The sequence below is a fragment of the Argopecten irradians genome, chromosome 7, assembly GCF_041381155.1.
Source record: "Argopecten irradians isolate NY chromosome 7, Ai_NY, whole genome shotgun sequence".
In the NCBI taxonomy this organism is placed as follows: Eukaryota; Metazoa; Mollusca; class Bivalvia; order Pectinida; family Pectinidae; genus Argopecten; species Argopecten irradians.
The window spans coordinates 16,947,630-16,969,814 of record NC_091140.1 but is presented as its reverse complement, the minus strand read 5'-3'; the positions used below and the strand labels follow the sequence as shown (position 1 = coordinate 16,969,814).

Genomic DNA, 22,185 nt, shown 5'->3' with positions numbered 1-22,185 from the left:
ACATGCAATATCCTACTATTGTATCAATATTAGACAGGAAGTTTGATCAGTCAAGCTTAAATAGTGAGCTCACCATCTCCATATGGTCGATTTTCAATCTGATACTTTAAGTTTATATGAGCTCTGGGGAAAATTTCTTTATAATCTTCAAATCAGGAAGTTGGGAAATTAAAATTAGATTTTAGTTGGTGGCAAGTTCTCTTCCTGAAGGAAACTCTTTAACTTATAATTCTCCAATAAGAAAAGCATCACAAAATCTGAGAATTTTTCCTGAACATTCTGTTTTTTAAGTGAAGGAATGTTTATGAAACCAGGTAGATTGCTGTTATTTTCATAAGGTTTGATATATTGATGTTACTGGAATCACCTTTGTAATAAGAAAATTCCTTTTTAACGATACTCTCATCTATCATATATTGTACAAAATGGTCCGTGTTCAGTTACTTCCAATTTTAAATTAAGTGTTGTCATGTTATATTACCTAAGATGCCAACAGCTACATATGTAGAACAAGTTTATGTCACATAAACATTGTTCAGGAAGTTAGAAATGTTGGACCAGCTGTAAAGTTTGAAAGTTTGAATTACGTAACAGATAGACCCACCCAACTGAAATAAAAGCCCCAGGTCAGTTTTAGATACATCACTGACACAGTTTAAAATTTTAGGAAGTTTGTAATGCAGGTGAAAGGGAAGGAAGAATGAAATGTCACAATATGATGAGTGCTGAACATTATGAACACATATATAGCCTATGGTCTATTTTCCTATAAGATATGTACATTAAATAGTTTTATGGTGTTTACATAGGTTCATTTTTGTATCAGGTGTAAAAGCCCTTCCCATTCCCTACCCTCCAAAAACTAAAAAATAGAAGTTCTAGATTACTTTTAATTTCTAAAGTGTAGAAATGTTTCTGGTGGTCTTAAAGTATAATAATATCCCCAAATAATGATATAAGTTGTGTTTTAGCTATATACCTTTTAATTGATCATGTCAATGTAATTTATGATATATCTGATGAAATATTGCATTTAACTTAGTGCGTGGGTATGGTACCGTTCTATTAGAGTCATCTTCCACTAAAATCTAGTCACTATAAAGCCTAATTATTATCCTTGAAAGGTGTTTTATGGAATCCAAAGTGTTTTCCTTAAAGGTCAAGATTTAAGATTTTGTGTAGTCATTTTCAGAATATCACAAAAATCCTATACCAAAGTTTACTCCATTAAAGTTCACTGATCAATTTGACGATTATGTAATGATGATTTTCAGGGTGAAGTTGCAATCAAATTAGTGTGACTGTCTGTGTTTTTGTCAAAAAATAATAAAAATAATTTCGATAAGTATTCATGCATTTTGTGTCTGTCAGTACTTGTATTGTATGTGGTTAGTTAAAAAATCATGCATAACTGAAATGGTTTGTAACGACCTATTTGAAAGCTTTTAAAAGTTATCTAAGTATATAAATAGAATTCTAAAATAAACCATTAGCAAAAAAGCAAAACTTTAATTTTGCATAGACCATTAATTTTAACCCTGAAATTAAGGAAATGCTTAGATAATGTCTAATTAAAAAAATAATTTAGGCTTACCTGTATGTTTCAAATAATTAAATTTTAGCTACCACTTAATACAACAACTAAGTTAAAAAGTGGTATAACTTGAAATCAAATAGGCAATGTTTTGTGGATTATTTTATTTATTAAAATAGTGTTGAAATACAATATTTCAATTTTTATTTTTATAAAATTGAATGTCATGATGTTCTCAATTTTAACTTTTTCATAATTTTTTGTCTGATTTTTCTCTTTCTATTTTTTCCTACCAAATAATTCTGTGTATAAATAGTAACATCCAGTTGAAATTGAAATGGTTTAATTATCATTATTTTCAGTGTTTCAATATGCAATACTTTGAGATAATCTCTATATTTATGATGTATGTAATGAAAGTTATCATTAAGCATTATGATAATGTATGACCTAGAGTTTACAATGTCCGATTTTAACCTTTAGTGAAGGTAATAGTACGATTAACTTTCTAAAATACCATGTCTGAATCCTATATAAATCGGTGCCCTTTGGTTAGTACCAGGTAATGTAACAGACCAGGATGCTAATCAGATCACCTGTGATTTTTACCTGTGTCCTATCCAGGTATTGTAACGTGACAGCTTTAGCCTGAGGGCACCTGTGACTGACCCACGGTGGGCGGAGCATACGATCTGGCTCGGCATACAAACATTTACTACGATACTTACCTACATGTTTACAAGGTTTATGTTGTGATATCTGTTACGTTAGTACATTCTGTGATTTTCGTGATTCTCAGACTTGGAATAACAATTGATATCAGGTAAATATTTATATATATTGTTTATTAGTATAATATAGTTCTAGCAGGTATTATTGTGAAATTGGCATTCACATGGACATCATTGATGAGTCTATTCATTTATGTATGTTCAAAATTTTGAATTTTGATTTATGATGCTGCAGTTACTGATTCTGAGAGGAATGACTTCAATGCCCCGTTCTGGATTTGTAAAAAAAACTTTTCTTTAACAATGATCATATGTACTTAAGACATCTTATAGACAGTCAAGGATATTAATTTCACAAATCAAAATTCTGTAAAGAATACAGTATAGTTGTTTTAATTTATGACAAATGTAACTTGTTACATGTGGATCTTTATCAGTGTAAAAAGAGTTTTTGATAGTGATATAAAATTTCTCTGGTAGAGTAAAATTTCAGTAAAATGTTAACTATATCGCTGATGGATGAATTGTGTGATTATCTAAGGGTAGACATTTAAACTTTCCTCGCTAGCTTTAAGGTCAAAAACAGTTTCCTATTGAACAATCTGACTCGTGTCGGTGACTCTAAACAGACATTCGTAGATTTTATCGGAAGGGTTGTTATTATCGTAACATGGTATTTTGTGAAAAAACACTTGGAAACAATGACAGTATTTGTTGCTAAAAAACATCACCCCGATTTTTAAACGGACAAAATTTACGACTGTCACCAATTCTTTAATGGTACAGTTGTGTGTTTAACAAATGTTCTGCTTTTTAAAAATCATGTCAAATATGAAATTACCAGGTGTATGTTTTTACAGGGTTTTAAAGAAATTTTTCAGGTTTTCATAAACAGGTAGACAGACGCCTCTGCATCACCTAGATGTTGTCAGAGAGGCGGAATGTTTGTCATAAGTGTGTCAGTGTGAGTATATAAATCCTGGTGGTAGATAAATATATGTTTCTTGTCCAGGTATTTAGTGTTTACAAAGCCCTAGTTTTGACCTTTTTTGTGTGATAGATATGTTTTATGTGTGGTGCGGACATTGTTGTATGTTTGACCAGTCATATATGGTTTATATGGTATATAGGTACATGTATACATTATATATAAAAAATATCTTATAAATGTAGGCTACAAAGCAGACATACTCTGTCCCACCTATAAATGTTTGACTATAGAACGAAAAGTTAAAAGTTCATGTCAGTCCATAATGTCATTAAAAGATATTGCATGTATGACCAAATTTCAAGTACCAAACGATTATGATACATTAATTATTGAATTCTTTAAAGGTTCTTGTATCGAAATGTTAATTTTCTTGGATTTTAAAAATGATTTTTTTGAAGAAAAGTTATGTTTTCTGATTTACGATGATTCAAATATGATGCCATATTGACTCAGTTACAGTGTATTGTTTGGGTCAGAGACATTTATACTTTAAGTGAGAATATTAAAAAATTAATTTTGTCAATCATTCAGATTATAATCCAAGCAATATTTTTAAATTGGTTAATTTAAGATATCATTCTTAGATTATAAATAATAAATATTAATCCTTTCAGGTTTTTCAGATAGTTTCTTAAATATTTTGATCAAATAGATATCTGTAAAATGCAATGACAATGAAGAAATTCATGTTTCTTTAATACATTGATTTCTACAAAAATAACCTGTATATGAAGAATAATTTGATTTACTATTGATTAAAGTATCTCCTTCTGCTGAATGTTACATTATGACATGATTTTTGTAATGTAACAATCACCAGAAGATGGAACTAATCAATGGTTAATTATACTTATATATCCACATCGTTTTGGTATATCTCAAAACCATAATGTATCAAGTCTGAACTGTCATTGAACAGTTTATATAAAATCTATTACTTATGATATTGTATGATAGAAGGATTATGACTTCTTCAGCTGGAAAGAATCTCCTGTCCTTAATCAAGTTTCTTAAATTATCTGTCTCCCCATTGATTTATAATGACACATATGTTCCCATTATAGATTCCCCTCCATTTATATAAATTGTTCGTTAGCGATATTTAACACACACACTGTCCAATATGAAGGCTAACAAAGATAGAAAGCCGTAGTGAAAGTAGATTGATTTAACTGTATTTCAAATTTCCAACATTATTATCCAAATTGCAACCATGTTTGTGTAAACTTTCTCCCATATGGTGTGTCTGTTTGTAGTCAATAATTCTATTGTGTGTTCTCCTGAGAAATGTCCACTGCCTATTTGTTTTCGCCATTGGTCAGTTTTTACCTTTTTAAACACTCTATTGATTTTTAGTTTCGTGTCAATACCAACTTTTCACAAGTTTGTTTTTGTCCGATACTTATTTTAGAAATTGAAAGTTTATTGTTATTCTAAGTTTAAACATCTATTTGTATTTGTAGTTTACAAGGTATTTAAATCTTTTTGACCATTTAAGTAGGTCTCTTTTACACTGAGGACATAGACTTATGGATATTATATTTACCTGGTCATAACTCATTATGTTTAGGTGTAAATAAATAATTAATTAGCTTTGTTACCTGGTCATTGTTCGGCAGGTGAAGCTAGACTTACACAATATCTTGATTCCCCGGCCTGATAGATTTATCGGACAGATCAGTTTACTATTACTAGCCAATCAATGGTCAGCTACCGAATAAAAAATTACATCATGATAGCGTACAATATTTATGATATGGTAGAGCTACATGTGTGAATAAGATAGGGAGGAGATTGATTTCTGATATCCCTACATGTCGATGTAGACAAGTCTGTGTGTCAATGATCAGGTTATTAGAAATGGTAACCTGTGCGTCAATAGACAGGGTTACCTGTGAGTTAATAGACAAGTTTACCTGTGAGTTAATAGACAAGTTTACCTGTGAGTTAATAGACAAGTTTACCTGTGAGTTAATAGACAAGTTTACCTGTGAGTTAATAGACAAGTTTACCTGTGAGTTAATAGACAAGTTTACCTGTGAGTCAATAGACAAGTTTACCTGTGAGTCAATAGACAAGTTTACCTGTGACTCCATAAACAAGTTTACCTGTGAAGTGATAGACAAGAGTACCTGTGAGTCAAAAGACAAATTTACCTGTGAGTCAAAAGACAAATTTACCTGTGATTCCAAAAACATGTTTACCTGTGAGTTGATAGACAAGTGTACATGTGAGTCAGTAGACAAGTTTACCTGTGAGTCAATAGACAAGTTACCTATGACTCCATAAACAAGTTTACCTGTGAAGTGATAGAAAAGTGTACCTGTGAGTCAATAGACAAATTTACCTGTGAGTCAATAGACATGTTCACCTGTAATTCCATAAACAAGTTTACCTGTGAGTCAATAGACAAGTTTACCTGTGAGTCGATAGACAAGTTTACCTGTGAGTCAATAAACAAGTTTTCCTGTAAGTCAAAATAAATGTTTACCTGTTAGTCAATAAACTTGTTTATCTGTGAGTCAATAGATAAGTTTACCTTTGAGTCAATAAACAAGTTTACCTGTGATTCAATAGGCTAGTTTACCTGTGAGTCAATAGAAAAGTTTACTTTTGACTCCATAAACAATTTGACCTGTGAGTTGATAGACAAGTTTACCTGTGAATCAATAGACAAATTTACCTTTGAGTCAAAAGACAAGTTTACTTATGAGTTAACTAGATAAGTTTACCTTTGAGTAAATGGACAAGTTTACTTGTTAAACAGTTGATATACAAGTTTATCTGTGCGTCAATAGACAGGTTTACTTGTGATTCAATAGACAATTTTACCTGAAAGTCAATAGGAAAGTTTACTTGTGAGTCAATAGACTAGTTAACCTGTGAACAATAAACAAGTCTATGTGTGAGTCAGTAGATAAGTTAACCTTTTAAATCAATAGACAAGTTTACCTGTGAGTCAATAGACAAGTTTACCTGTGACTTCATAAACAAGTTTACCTTTGAGTCAATAGATCAGTGAACTTGTGAGTAAATAGACAAGTTTACCTGTGAGTTAATAGATAAGTTTACCTTTGAGTCAATAAACAAGTTTACCTGTGAGTCAATAGATAAGTTTACCTTTGAGTCAATAAACAAGTTTACCTGTGATTCAATAGGCAAGTTTACCTATGAGTCAATAGAAAAGTTTACTTTTGACTCCATAAACAAGTTTACCTGGAAGTTGATAGACAAGTTTACCTGTGAGTCAATAAAATGATTTACTCTTGAGTTCCTACACTGATTTAAAGCCTATATTATCAAGCATTTAAGACGTGTAAAAGGTGTTTAAGATGAGAATGGGATCTACGTTTTGTTTACTTGTTGTACCAATCTCTGTATCCATGGAAACCTACAAGTCCAGGTAGGTACAGTAAACAAAGTCAGAGTTAGTTTATGAATATGTGTAGCTCATCATACAGAGAAAGCTTAATTAATTTCAAAAATGCCTGGCAGCTGTGTGGTATTTATATGCAGCTGTATAATTCATAACTCATCCGAGGATGACAGTCTCACCTGCCCAGAACAATTAGGGGAGCAGTAAATTAATATACCTATATATCTACCTGACAACTGATTTAATTAACATTTATAGGGGTTTGATATATTCTATGACATTTTATACCTATAAATGATACAAATATGGTGTTAAAATTATTAAGGACTTGTAACTTTCTTACTTGCGAAATACAATTGTACATTGTTCAAATTCAGGCTTTGTGAATTGTGTAATGTATCATCTATATAAAGATGTTGCATTCAGATTTAAAAAGCTGGTGAATTAGAAAACTGTGAATTGGAAAATCTTGGAAATGAACATCTTTGATATTAGATATATGAAAAACCGGGAGTATTCAACCTCTAGGTACTTTTTAAGTTCCATGAAGCCCACACAGACAGTTGCTAGGTAATGATTATAGGTCTGTGCTTTTCACTGGGTACTCCGGTTTTCCTCTGCTTGCTATACTTGACACCTCCATAATGCCCTTTGCTGGTTGTCAAGTGATTAAAATGTCCCATTGTGTTACCACAAGCCCTCTACCTCTGGGTTGTTAGTTTGCCAGGTACCGACTGATGATTGATGGTTTTTCTCCGGGGACTCCTGGTTTCTTTCACTTATAAACCTGCGACACATCTGTAGATGATCCTAGCTGTTTATAGGACATTAAAACAAACAATATGAGCTAAAATTGTAATATAGTAAGTTGATCTTTTAAAAAGCAAAAATGACACCCACATTAAAATACTGATTAACTCTTTACAATTGGTTACAGGAATATAAAATATATGTCATAACAGTGAATTAAAAACAGATCAGAACTTTCAATTATAACGTCTTATCAATAAAAAATTAAGAGCTGAAAAATTAAGGTTTATATTCAAGGCATTAAGACATCTCAATTGAAAATCAATCTTTTTTAATTCAAAACTTAGGTAGCATATTTAGGTTCGAAAAATGTTAAAACCTTAGACACAAATACAAAATTGCAACTTTGAGAACATTTTTTTAGATTGAATTTGACACAATGTCATTGACAGTTGGAGGTCTTTAGTTAAAACACCAGTCACGCCGAACAAAAGATAAAATCGGTAATTTCTGAACTCAATTGATCAGAAAAATGCCAACAAATGTATTTCAACCGTGCGATTTGTACATTATTGTGTGTGTAACAGGTCACAGAGTGAAATCAAGGAAAGCTGGCTATTAGTGTCGTCAATAGAGTGTCAGTCGCCGTTAGATTTCTGATCAGGTTAAGAAAATAAACGATAGATTATAACTACGAATCTCCTGTTGACTCAATAAACGGGAGTTGTGTTTGTAAAACATATTGTCCTCAAAACGTATTTCAGTCATAATAATATTTGTTGACACTATTTAATATTCTACCTCGCACAATCAAAACAGATCATTTTCAGACGGCGTTTAAAATGACATGCTATGATTACCAGAACAGACACGGCTGTTCTTTAAACGGTAGTATGATAAAAAATTGGATAGACATATAGACTTCCCGGCAATTTGTTATCACTCTTCAATTAATATGTATGAAAACGTGGCAATTTATTTAATGATGGTGTCACCATTTTCTGGAGATCCTTTGATATTCTGTAGACTGCAATTAAGACAGCGTTTCTCAATAATCGTTATAATCAACAGACACCATATCTTTTTTAACCCTTTTGAAATGTTTTCAAATCCTCTCATGTAATACATTTTCTGTGTTACATAGTGTTGAGGAATCAATCAAAGGCTTGGTCATGATCATATGATACCAAATATTGATATTGAAACCCTGCCGATGACATCGTTCCATCGATTTGACAAAAATGATCTCTTGTGTTCGAAGGGCTGATTGGTTTCCACAAATTGACCAATCAGAACATGTTTTTCTGTTGTTGCTAAGGTTCTCAATCTAACAAATAGAGCAAAGAGGAATTTTATGACAAAAGTTGAAGAAATTTGAGATTTAGCTTAAATTGTTCTCATAGACATTATTCTTGTGGTTAGTTTACTTTGTGTGTATGAAAGGTTCAGAGATTCTTGAGTACTGTCTTGGGTTGCTGAAGTCTCTCTGTGGACATCCACAAAAAAGGAAGATAGGCCAGATTGGTTTATCTCTTAATTTACTTGAACCACCAAAGTCAGGTACTACCAGTATGATATTTCAAGGCAGGACTTATATCAAGGTTTAAATGTATTCCTGTGGTGAAAACCTCGTATATCCTTTACAGATATCATACGGTCGGGCATATCAGCTTTAAAGAATTGGCAAGTATTGCTCAGTATGTGGCATATTGTCGTCCCAAACCATCACCACTGATTTCTATATACACTTGACCTTTAAACTTACCTGACTTTTTTTATCCATACATGCTTTTACCTGTCCTCATTTCGCAGTGGTTTAGGTTCTATAGAGATCAATGTTGAGTTGATAGGAGATTTTCAATATTTTTTCACCTGTCTGGAAATGAATATACCAAAATCAAATTAAATACATATTAATACTGCTGTTTAGAGCAGTTGAATTTTTTTGATGGTATTAATTGGAAAAGCTTGGATCCTGCTGGTTTTGTAAGGTGGTAGGTAAACGACCCTCGGACCTGCTGATAGGGTAGAAAGGCCAGAAACACACCGACACGTCCGTATACCCTCTTCAGGAAATGATATGTCAGAACTCTTTTGTGTGTGGAGTCCGACACCCAGGGTGCAACATTACCTCTCTGTTTGACAACCATTAGCATAAAACACTCACCGCAATTGAAATGTAGAAAAAAATAAAGCCTGATTCAGAGAATAACAGAATTTGTATAGATTCCACTGATGACTTTGTTATAGTGAAATCATTCTTATTGAATGTCTGTAAAATCTATATAAAGTCTTCGGAGAGGAACGTGATTTCATTTGCTGCATCAATTTGCTCTAAGTTTTGACAAGTATTTCAAGTAGGCAACCTCGGGCTTGTTAGTGCTAATTAGAGCCGGAGAGAAATATTCACAAAACTTTCTAAAATACACTTCTCAAGTCAAGTTCACCATCTTCACCAGGTGGTTTTAACCAATCAAGTCTACAAGATGAAAGTATCAAAGGTAAAAATGAGTGTATATTGTCCGCGGAAGCAAATAATCGTACAACAGGAAAGGGTGAAGAGTATCAGAGTCTGAAGAGTTCGGAAAACATACAGTGCTTGTTAGATCGTGTTTTCGTATTGAATTCTGGGTCCCTGCGTTTGATATCCTAGTGCTAGACAAACAGAGATAAGTGGTATAGCAATTAAATCTCAAGAGTCTCGCGTCTTACCGATATAGAGTCTTGTGCCATCCACGATCGTTGTGACATTTATACAAAAGCTGTTTTGTAGCTATCTGTCAGAAATGTAAGACAAACAGCGGTCCAACAGGATTTATATCATCGATAAAAATTCTAGACTGTAGAAATGTAAATAAATAAAACCAGCAATTATTTGAAGACAGAAAAGTTCATCAATTTGACCATAGCTCTACCTTTATACTTATTTGTTTGTCCACTTCTTAACTTGACATTATGGTTTTATTTATTTGTTTATTTTTTTTTTTAAATGCTACTTTTTAGAAATAAAAATTCTTTGATGACAAAATGATGCAGTATAATGGAATGATACCATACCCTTGAAACTTTTACTATCACCATGCAGTTTTCAAATATAAATGCATTACTTTTATGTTCATCACTCTATTTATAAATTCCTTTAATTGAAAACTATTTTAAATGTTATATTCTCGAAATATTTAAAAAAAATTCATTGCCCATGCCTCAACAATTTAGAGAAATGTATGTTTTTGTGAAATCTATTGTTAAGAATCATAGGTATGAAATGAATGCATATATCAAATTTTTATCACTTTATGACCTAATTTTATTGCCTGATATACATAACATTATTATTTGTTATATCATATGCCTCACATGAATGTTCTTGTAATTGAATAAAAAATAAATAAAATTCCTTTTGAAACCAGGTAGATAAAGTTGATAATCTTGGTATGTATATTTTTACAAATGAATGTGAAATGGATTGTAAACATGGAAACAAAGCCTTATCATGTTGTGTAAATCTTGGCCATATTTTGTGTAGTGTTACCACATACTAACTAGATACAGGTAATTGATAAACAACATGGTTTATTTACTGATAATTATCATTAATTACTGTTTAAATGTTTACCTGTGACATAACACCTGTATCGCCCATCTCCTTTGGATCTCACCGTACTGGGCCTGTCTACAATTTTATTTTATTTTTATTTACCCGAGGGGCCTTGCCTCGACACATGGGTGTTACCTAACCGATTGTCTGTCCCAACACGGTCTGATCTTTATCTGTCTGCTGGGGAAGTCTTCCTTCCACCTATCTGTCTTTGGTGATTTCACTCTAGTGGGAACAGACCTATATACCTTAGTAAAGGACCTGGGACATTATATTTACCATATATGGATATTTGGAAATTCAGTATTTGTTTTTAATATTAGTGTGCATGGACTTTTACAAGACGATTGGTCGTTTCAGGTAATTATTTTAATGGGAATTAAAATTATCTTGATAATTCTGCACAGAATATTATTTTTCAGTCAAAAAAATGTGAAACAATTTTGGAATATATTTTCAAGAAATTAATTAATATTTTGAAACAATTTGTATTAGATACAATTTTCCAATTTAAATTCTCATTGCAACAATGAGTGAGTATTGATAATTGATGAAAATTCAATATTAATTTCTTTTTAGCCTTTTCATGTAAGCTTACTTGAAAACCATATTCTCATGACAGTTCTCAAGTAACTTTTATCTCATGGAAAGTTGTATATATATATATATATATCTAAAATATTTGGTTCATGAAGAACGTGTTATGTGGTATGTTGGGTGTTAAGAGGAATTTACAGTCAACTTATCACCCCATGTAGTAATGGATTAAGTTGTTTTCATCCTTGGTCACTCTAACGTTTGTCGACTTCACGCTCCTTACTCTATCATTGAGTCCCAACATGAATGGTTTGTGTCCTGCTGAGGAACATACTATTCTAAACCAAGGTGTCACACCTTCGCTCATTCAAAGATAGCTTGAGGTGTGGTCAAGTGTCCAAATTACCCCACAAGTGGACACACGTAATGGTCAAGTTATTCAAGAACCTCTTTGGACATGCAGTCATAGTGACCGATCGCAAATTGAGATGACCCAGAACTGTCTTGTTCAGACAGTGCCATTTTCGTGAAGTACAGATAAATCAATTGAAATTATATGTCCTTTGTAGAAAATTGCAATCCCAATTTTGTAATTAAATTATTCTGTATAATGTAGACGTTGAAATAAATCAAACCAAAAATTGCATATAATACATGCATTTCAGAAAAGTGTAAAATTGACAACCTTTATAACTAATATAATATTTCATGGTTTTATGATTAGCATGTAAAACTAAACCTTGTCTATAGAGAATACGTGTGTGTCTATATATAGCCAAGTGGTCTTAATATACACGGTTTATCTTAAGTTGAAATTGGCTATTTTTAACCCCTAAGAAATTGGTCTTATTAAGCAGATGGTCTTTATACAGAGGCTGTCACTAAGGCGGATTTCACTGTACACAAATAGAATAATGAAGATCTACAAAAGAAAAATGAACAAGAAGACATTGATATAAATCCCTTAACTGTTGGTCAGACTGAAGTAAATCTGTTTTAAAAGAATGTATTCCTTTGTAATATGATGTTCTTATTTGACATGGAATGTCTTTTGTGAAGAGTGACAAAACATAAAATTTAGTTTTTACTTTTATAAAGGATATAAATCTTGACAATAATTTTATTGAAACTTGATATAAAAGCGGAGCCTAACTTTCAATGAAACTGATCTGATAATCCCGGTGGTGGGTCCCTGTTGCACCCGTGTATATTTTAATGGCGATATTCATATTCAACTGATCATGTTGTGCATTTCCTTTCATTTAAGGTCACCTGACACAAGACAGGAGAGTTCGCATTGTAAGAGATAATGGTGTAGCATTCTATCTCCGAAGCAGAAGAGTTCTTCAAGCATTAAGAGCATCGACGAGCATCAAGTTACAAGCAATAAAAAAGGTACTGTCCTTACGCAGTCAAAATTTCACTTTGAAAATGAAATCTGACCCATTGTCACTTTGACTAGTGGAGTGCTTTAGTATGACAGTAAAGAGTGAAACAAGAAGATGGACCAGATATTTTATGTGGATTACAGTATTGTACTTTCTGTTTTGTCTGGTAAATTAAAATGCATATTGTTGGGTTAGGTAACTATTTATTGTCTAAAGTGAAATGGTTTTAATCGTGCTATAAAAAAGTTGGTGTAAAATTTGTTCGTTAGCGCCATAAACTTAGGCAATAACTGTATAGTTTCGGCATACATTGAAATAAATAATTAATGTAATTTTATCGAATATAAATATCTCCTGTCTTGTTTTCAACAAAGAAATCCTTTCGATCACAAATGAAAAATCTTGAGTCCGCCATCTTGGATCCAAGTGGTACGCTTCTGAAAACGAACCTCTTGTACTGGTACAGATCTGCTGGTACAGCACGTTCCATTTGAGATACAGCAGATTCGTATCAATACTACTGGTACGAATCTGCAAATGGAACACATGGTTAATGTTTGCTGCACTGGATAAGTGGTTAGGATGTCTTAATTGACATATTACCACTATTACCACTATGCTAGTCCACTTTTGGGTATGTAGTGCGAGTTTGATTGAAGGTTGATGATTTTTCTCCATGTACTCCAGATTTTCCCCATCTCTTTAACCTGGACTAGGCTTTTAGTGTATTTCTAATGAAAGTATAAATTACTAAAATATCCAGTCAAATTTAATGCATGCAATAATTGAGACAACAGATTTCTAAAATTCTTATCAATTAAAACATTAATTATCAATTTTAATAAGACATGTGTAGCATATATATAGGTCAGCTGTTTTACTGTATGGTCAGTTTCACATTGATCAGCTTGTCCATCCGAAGTCAGGGAGTTTAGATGTTGAGTGGTCAAGTGTGAAAGAGAGTGAGTCACCATAGGGTCTGAGTTGACTTCATTTGGGGTACTGATCATTGTTATACATAGGACACATTCAAAGTGTCCCCAGGTAATAATGGCTATTTGTTTGTGGAAAGTTAGCATCAAGTTTACAAACACACACACCCTCTGGTCAAGCGGGGTGGTCAAGCTTTGCCCTACACTCTATAACTTTAATTTGATGAGGTAGGAAATCAATGTATAGTTAGCTTAATGTGATAAAAATCAAAAGACAATTTAAGAGTGTTTAATTTTGTTATTCTAAATCTATTTAAAATGCAGATTGGTAATTTTGAGTGTTAGGTTTTTGTTTGAAAAATATTCAATTAAAAAAATATGATCCCATGCAAGTATCATTTATTGGCTCAGATTTTCTAGTTACAAGCTGACAATACAATTTGTCATGTTGATGTTTTCCTGTCTATAGTTACATTTGTGTGTGTCCACTTTCCCTTTGTCCACTTCCCTAGATGTTTGGTTACATTTTACTGGTCAGCTGTTATGTTTGCTCCTCCTGACCATTGTCCAGTTTGTCTCTTTGTCCATCCATGCCGCCTCTATTCCAAAGACAAATACCTGGCCAAACATTGGTCAGTGCTATGTCAATTCTATCATCCTGTCTGACCATGCAGAACTTAATTACTAACAAAAACACCTGTGTGTTGTGCATACCCTTTATTTAAAGAAACAAACACCTTTCTCTATGTCTCCGTCATCACTTTTACCTGTAGGTATTGTTATTTCTCCAGGTAGATGTTAATTGTATTTTTACCTGTAGTCTAACTTCATTATACCTGTACGACTGCATTCCCTTTCACTCAATTATGTCACAAAGTCTTTTCCCTAATTGGTAGAGACATCTCGGACACCTTGTGTATGTTAGCTTTCTTAGGTCAATTTTCACAGGTCCTATGTAAATTGTTGGGTGGACAAGTTCAAAGTGTCATGGTATTATACATTTAAGCCAATATTAGGGACCCCTCGTAACAGACAGGCGATAGTTCTAGTGTTAATGTGATTCGGACTTCATACAGACAGAGGCAAACTTCAGTGTAAATATATACTTTTGATGCCATTCTGAGGGATAGCGACTTCTGAAATAGGTAAGAAGGTTTCTTGAATCAATTTGGAGCCTAATATTCTTGACAGTATTTTTTTTAGCGAAAGTCTTAATTGATATATTGCTCATCTAGGGTAAATATTGCATGGACATGTGGTCGCAATTAACTTGCTATCTGTCATGAACGCAAAATATTGGAGTATGTACAGGTCACTGTATTTCAATTTTTTATTGATCAGATCATCCTATAATGAAATTGGTTTATCAAAGTCAATTGTAAATTGTCTTTTTTATCTAAATACTGGAAAGCTCTTATTTTAATTGAGGAAGTTAAAAAGGATCACTATAGATTTATATTGTAACAAACAAACAAAATAAATAAAAAGAAAAAGAAGAAAAGAGAATCGTAATAGATTGTTTGAAAATATTTTGTTTTTGTGTATTATTAGATATTCTTACACTGAATAACATCGATCATTTTACTTTAAGTAGAAAGTTAAAGTCTTTAGTATTATGACATAAGAGGAAATATCAACTTTTGTTGTCCACTGACTTTAAGAAATGGTGATTGGATCATAATCTACATAAACAGCTTACATTAAATCACCTGAACAATAGCCATAATTCATGGGATTTAATGTAGAATTCTCCCCCTGTTATGACATTATGATATTTTCCATCCAGTCGAGTACGATAATCTATGCAACAGGTATGACACCATGCTGTGTCATTGTGCAAGTGTCAGCTCCAACAAGGCTGATCTGTGATAGTCTTTTCCAGTATAGATCCTTACTTTTGTGTCTAGTGGTCAGTCTTGACCAGTTCATGTCCAGGCGAACGTCCACTGCATGGACACAATCTGATTAGTATACTTATTAGTAATCATCAGACCATTCATCGATTATTAACTTTCACTGGGAGATTAACGTAGATTTGACTTTGAGATTTTGCACAAATGCCTATCACACTGGGCGGTCACAGAAGCTCTTGACTTACCTAAGGTGTGAGAGCCCATCAGTAAACATTTCTATCACACAGATTTTGACAGAAGCCTCCATGTCAAGTGATTGGTTTGAAGAAGCTTATAGGTTGATTAGGTTCGTAGTTAAACGGTAAACCATGGATTACTAAATGTTTTATCCATGAACCTGATTGGATGTTAAGTCAGATGTGCTGGTAGTTCGGAGTTCGTTACGTATCTAGTACTGTATTGACGTTTAAAATATTAAGAATTAATGATTTACGAAGTGAAATCTGCATGGTTCTAAACCAAATTTTGTGATTCCAATATATGTGTTCTCTGAGGATTTAAACATAGACGAGTTTGAAGGTAAGGAAAAGATGTCATTATTTGTTATTAATCAATTCATACATTAATTCATATAAATAAGATCCTTAATGAATTACCTTTAACAGATATTTTTAGGTAAAAAGCAGAGAAATTTGATAGTTTTGTGAAAAGATATAACTGCATGATCATTGATAATTAATCAGGTAATTTGATTTGATAGAATTTAAAATTGTCAAAGTCTAGATATAAAAATCTTACATAAATATAAAAAAAACTTGCTGGGTAAAAAAATGTCATGGATTTGTTTGTGATGTCTGTATGGCTCTTATAGGTCAGTGATGCTGGAAACAAATATCACAGATTTGTTAAAAGTCTAATTCTAACCAAAAAGATGTCAGGAATATGTCATGGATTTGTTTAAAGTCTCTAATTCTAACCAAAAAGATGCTGGGAATATGTTATGGATTTGTTTAAAGTCTCTAACTCTAACTAAAAAGATGCTGGGAATATGTCACGGATTTGTCTTAAGTCTCTAACTCTAACTAAAAAGATGTCAGGAATATGTCACGGATTTGTCTTAAGTCTCTAAATCTAACTAAAAAGATGTCAGGAATATGTCATGGATTTGTTTAAAGTCTAACTCTAACTAAAAAGATGCTGGGAATATATGTCACAGATTTGTTTTAAGTCTCTAACTCTAACTAAAAAGATGCTGGGTTTGTCATACAAAGTTATTATCCTAAAATTACCTGCATGATGCCAGAAAATGTCATGATTAAGTTTTTGTTCGATGATGACCAGTACACATTGAACTGTCCAGACACCTTGATTACTTCTTGTCTGGTCAAATTATCTTCCATTTTATCAAATAATTCCATCATTGTTATCTTCTTACCATAATTCTGTCACCCATCTTGTCAACTTTAGACAGAATTAAGAGCATTAAGCTTTTCACCTGTAGGGTTACCTGTAATTAGAAAAACTCCATCTTCATTCTTATCTTATAAATCCTGATTGTGGAAATTGGAGTGTTAATTAATTAACCTGTCTGCAAAGGGAATTGTTAGCTTTATCGGGAATTTGAAAAACAAATTCACATAAATCTTTTAGCCTCAATAATTAAACTTTTTTCTTTTATTTTTGTTTTTAAATTGAATATTTGTTGCTGTTTGTGTTCTTTTTTCACTTAGGACAACAATAAAAGAACTAAAATTGTGAAGAAGAGAAAATTATAAACAGATCAAAATTTAAAGTTGACAAAACATAACTGATGCCATACAACTTTTTTGAGCTGGATATGCAAAAATATGTCTTTGATAAACAACGTACTGCACGGTTGTTTGTAGTGATCTGTGGTCATTTATTGGTTTATTTAAAGCTCTTAGGTTATGGAAAGAAGATTAGGATTCATGATGAGTGCCAAAATTTTACATTTTGCTAAAAGACAGGTGCCTGTGGTTTAATATACAAGGATGATCTGGAATATACATATCACAAAAAAGATTATTTTATTTGTTTAACTTAATTTGTTTTACCAAATAAAAAAATATTTTGCTTTTTAAGAGATTTTTTTAGTTTACTCAGAAAATTGAACATTTTAGTAATGAAATTTTGATTATTGTCAGGAACATTATCAAAATATCTTTGATTAGCATTTAATTTCACTATTAGATTTTTTTTCAAAACTGAAAAAAAATGTATTCCAAAATAAAATAAAAGGATAAACAAAGTTAACACTCATCAATATTAAAAACGTTTGTTTGTCTTAAAGCTTAACTTCTTAAATTAAATACAATAAATATGACCTTATATGGTGTGCATATATTTTTTCCCACACAGTTTAAGATGTACCGCGTTTGAACCCAAGACTCATAGACAAGGCTTACCTGTATAAGCTACCTGTTGTATTAATCCAGATCATCAGTTAATCTACTAATCCAGATGGTGTATTGTTATTAGCGGTGTATTAATAGGTTTGTATTATAAAAACACAGGTATGACTCATAGCCTGCCACGCTTACAGATTAGACCTATATTAAAAAATGTACCGAGTGATTCTACCTGTACTCTAACTCCCAGGGTCGGTAAAACATAAAGCAACAACGGTTTACAAACTATCGGTCCTTAAGACAAATCCCATTTTAAAATCAATATAAATCTATTATGATTGTGATTACCGTATATTTTGGTCTGCATTAGAAATTTTGTAGTTTTAGGTACACACATGTATAAAATATGTACCAAAAGTTAAACTTGTTATAATCTTTACTTGTTGTTGAAACTAATCTCATCAACTTTAAAGATTAACATGAAAGAGCGGACGATTTACCTAGTCTGAGAATTACTTCAAGGTTTTTAAGTGCTTGTAAATATTGAAACTACAACGTGGTAAACACATTTTTAATTTAACAGGCAGCGTATTAAGTAAAGACAATTACATTGACAAAATTTTGTCCTGAAAGAAATCACCAATTTTTTTTTTCAATTGATATATATATACATATATTTTTTTTCTTCACTTTTCTGATATTTTGATAATCTTTTTTTTTAATTTGGTGGAACTTCTAAGAAGATAACTTGAAGCTTATAATGTTTAAGTGAAGTTTATGGCATTAAAGTGGCTTTAAATGGCAGTATTATGTGAATTTCTTTAGTTCCATTGACATTATGACATCATTTCAGATTCCTCTAGATTTCTTCCTAATTCCAATGAATTTATATCAGCATATCTTTGGAAGCAATAAATATTTCTAAAGATTCTCAGAAAATATACATGAGGGAGACACCTATCTTTGATATTTTTTGATGAGATCGTTGAAGTTGTGCTTGCTGGTGGTCATAGCGGGTCATGCTTTACATGCCCATGTAAGGAAATGATACTGAAAAATGAATTAATTATCAGATATTTCAAATGGAAAACCTCTTTAAGAACCAACAACGAATCTCAATTAAGAACAATTAAGTTTTCTTTGACTGCAGGATCAACTTTTTGGCATTGTCCCCTTGCCTTATAAGTAGATACATCTGCAGTGGAGTGATACTAGAATAAGTTTTCTTGTTTAGACATTCTTTGTGGTCAACTTGATGAGAGTAATCTTCATCTCTATGAAGTAGTCAATTATACCACTGACTGAACGCTAATTGAATTCGGTGAATGGACCATGCGACAAATTGACTATGGAGTGGAATCTTTTGACCATGACCAGAGACTAATGTAGCCCTTGTGGTGAAAGGTAGGCCTGCATGACAGTGCATTAAGGTACGTTCTTGTCCGACTTGACCAATGCCCCTCAGCATGTCCGTACAACTCCAATCTTAAGTTGTCGCCATGTTTTCATCAGATAATCTCCTGTGGATTTTTCAGTCAATGAATATTTATTATGATTTAAATTCTCCTAGATCTTGATAGGTTGTCTAAAGTCATGATCATCATGTATTCAATTCTTCCTAAAACTGTCCTATTGATGGTCCAAGTCAGTGACTCGAATTGTTAAATGCAGATGAAATATCCAGTAAAGGTTTTCATTTGAATTGGTATTTTCCAGAACAAAATTTTATTAAATTTCCCAATTATTAATTTGCATATTGAATTAATCTGGGTGGTAATTATAAAATGTTCATGAGCGATAGTTTTTATGTTGTTATTTGTACTTGGTATATTCTAATTATTTGAGAATTTTGTGAGTTTAATTTACCTTTACAGGTAAATGAACAATCTAATTATAACTAATTAAGGCTCACCTGTCACTTAATCAATCCTTCTTTGATTGACACACCTGAGGAACTTCTAACACCTGTTTCAATTAGTATATAAGAAAGTGTTACAAAAAAAAGATATTTTGATTTCAATTAGTATCAATTAAATTGCTAATATAAATGGCAGGAATGAAACACAAAATGTCAAAGTTTTATCTAAACAAATAATAAATAATATATACATATATATTTACCTGCTAATTTATATATACAAATAATAGATATTGTTATTAAAAGAAATGTCATAATCTAAAAATGTCACATGGCATATGTCTACCTCTTTCAGGAATTAATTAGCTGGCACAGCTGCTACTGTCTGAGAAAATTAAACAATTGTCTTTGTTTACATAAAAACAACAAAGCGTTTTAAGTAGTTACGTAAACAATTTAACAATACATAAACAAAGCTCCGACATTATCTGGCTATAGTGTATAGGTACCATATGGTGAGAATAAAATAAACATTTACGACAGCTACTGATCTTAGCTGATTTTCGGTACAGAAATTAAACTTCAAAATTCAACAAAAAGCTTTAAAGTATTGTTTTGTGTTTTGACCTAATTTTTTACACAATATACGTGTCATATTAGTTCAAAATATATCATACACAAAAAATGAAGTCCAAGGGGAGGAGGTTGCAATCTTAATTTCTTCAGTGACCATTTATGTTACATTGCTTTCAGGATGATAGTAATATTGCCAATACTTTTCTTAGTGAAGAAGATATGAATTTAAACATATTAATTATAAAAAAAACAATTACTTATATGTCCATTAAAATATATCTTAATGTAATTGATAATTTGTTAAGCAAACAATACTCAAAATTCAAGGATGAAATTCTGCTTTGCACTGAATGTTCTTTAGAACAACTATATACACATAGATGTTAACAAACTAAAAATAAATATGAATATATTTTAAAGACTTGTTGAGAAAAAAAAGAAGATAACAAACATTGAAAAAGATGCTGGTCCTAGATAGTTGGTTTAGATTTAAAGTTGAGATATTCTACTGTTTCAAAATAATCTCTGATACATCTTCTGTCACGCACGAAGGGGACGAAATGTTCACAGCTTTTGTTTCAACCAGGACGATTTTTATACATTGTTATCACCCTTTTGTCAAAGTCATTGTCGTGATTCGTTGGTCATGAGCAGGACGTCGTCAATCTACTGTTTATTGCGTCTGATCCGTCAGATTATTTTTGTGTTGAAAACGGCTCATAACTAACTGTGTGCTGAAGCGTGATCGTAAATGTGACAAAAATAAAGGCGGATGATTTAGCTGGAGATGGAAGTATTGTTTTATTTGCGAGGTCTGGTGTCTCCAAATTTTACGGTAGTATAGGGGATCTTAACTTCCTACGGTGTGGTTGTGTGTTCGCAGGGTATGTCAGCTCTTGTTTGGCTCCATTTCTGTTTTTCTATTTCGGTCAAATTCTGGACACAATTTTGAAAAGAGATTTTGTATCATTCCAAGAATTTGGTAAGTTAGCTTATTCATGCATCATTATAATAATATTGTACCAGTCATTATAATTTATAACTAACTTTCTGTGTAATGGACAGTTTTTAAAAGGAAAGGATGAGTTGCTGTAAGTAGGGTATAGGTTTGGGGAAGGGGAGGGGGTGACCGGGAATACAGTATAACCATTGATGTTGTACAGTACTTGGGGTTTATATATATAGGGAGGGAATGGGGAGGGGAGAGGAGAGGAGGGGGGGAGAATTACAGGGAATGCAATATAGTGATTATGGTACAATAGATGGGGGGTATAAGGGGGAGGGGAGGGCCCTGGTGTCACAGGGAATATGGTTATACAGTAATGCTATGACACTTTGAGATGGAAAGTACCTATATCAAATAATTTTACCTAATACTTGCATGAATATAATAATGATGTTGCATTTTAATATGTAAAGTAATGTACGATAGGTTCATCTCATGAATTATATACATATTTATATTCATGAAATCCTATGTAGGTAATATGAAGCTTTATTTATTGTTTTTTTTGCATGAAACCAGATTTTAACATGCAAGTGTTGGTTTTCTTTCGTACCTTTGCAAGACAGGAACGAGTAAAAATGTTGATTTATCCACTGATAAGGAATATCTGATATCAGATTAGAATTTAAATAGTTTCTGTATTAAATATGAAATAAGACTACGATGCACTTGTTACAAGGGTCGGA

General features: G+C 32.2%; 1 protein-coding gene across 2 annotated transcripts in view; it reads left to right on the top strand.

Annotated features, from left to right (window-relative positions):
- The first annotated feature begins 2,202 nt into the window (after positions 1–2,202).
- The window catches only part of LOC138327705 (protocadherin beta-11-like), a 38,727-nt gene continuing 18,744 nt past the window's right edge, over positions 2,203–22,185 (top strand). Inside the window, exons 1-2 of one of the 2 annotated variants that reach the window (XM_069274016.1) lie at positions 2,203–2,357; positions 12,785–12,912. The gene's annotated coding sequence lies outside the window, so the exon portion shown is untranslated. Of the gene's footprint in view, positions 2,358–12,784; positions 12,913–21,259; positions 21,476–22,185 lie in introns of those variants that run through there. The other variant, XM_069274017.1, reaches the window with a different exon arrangement.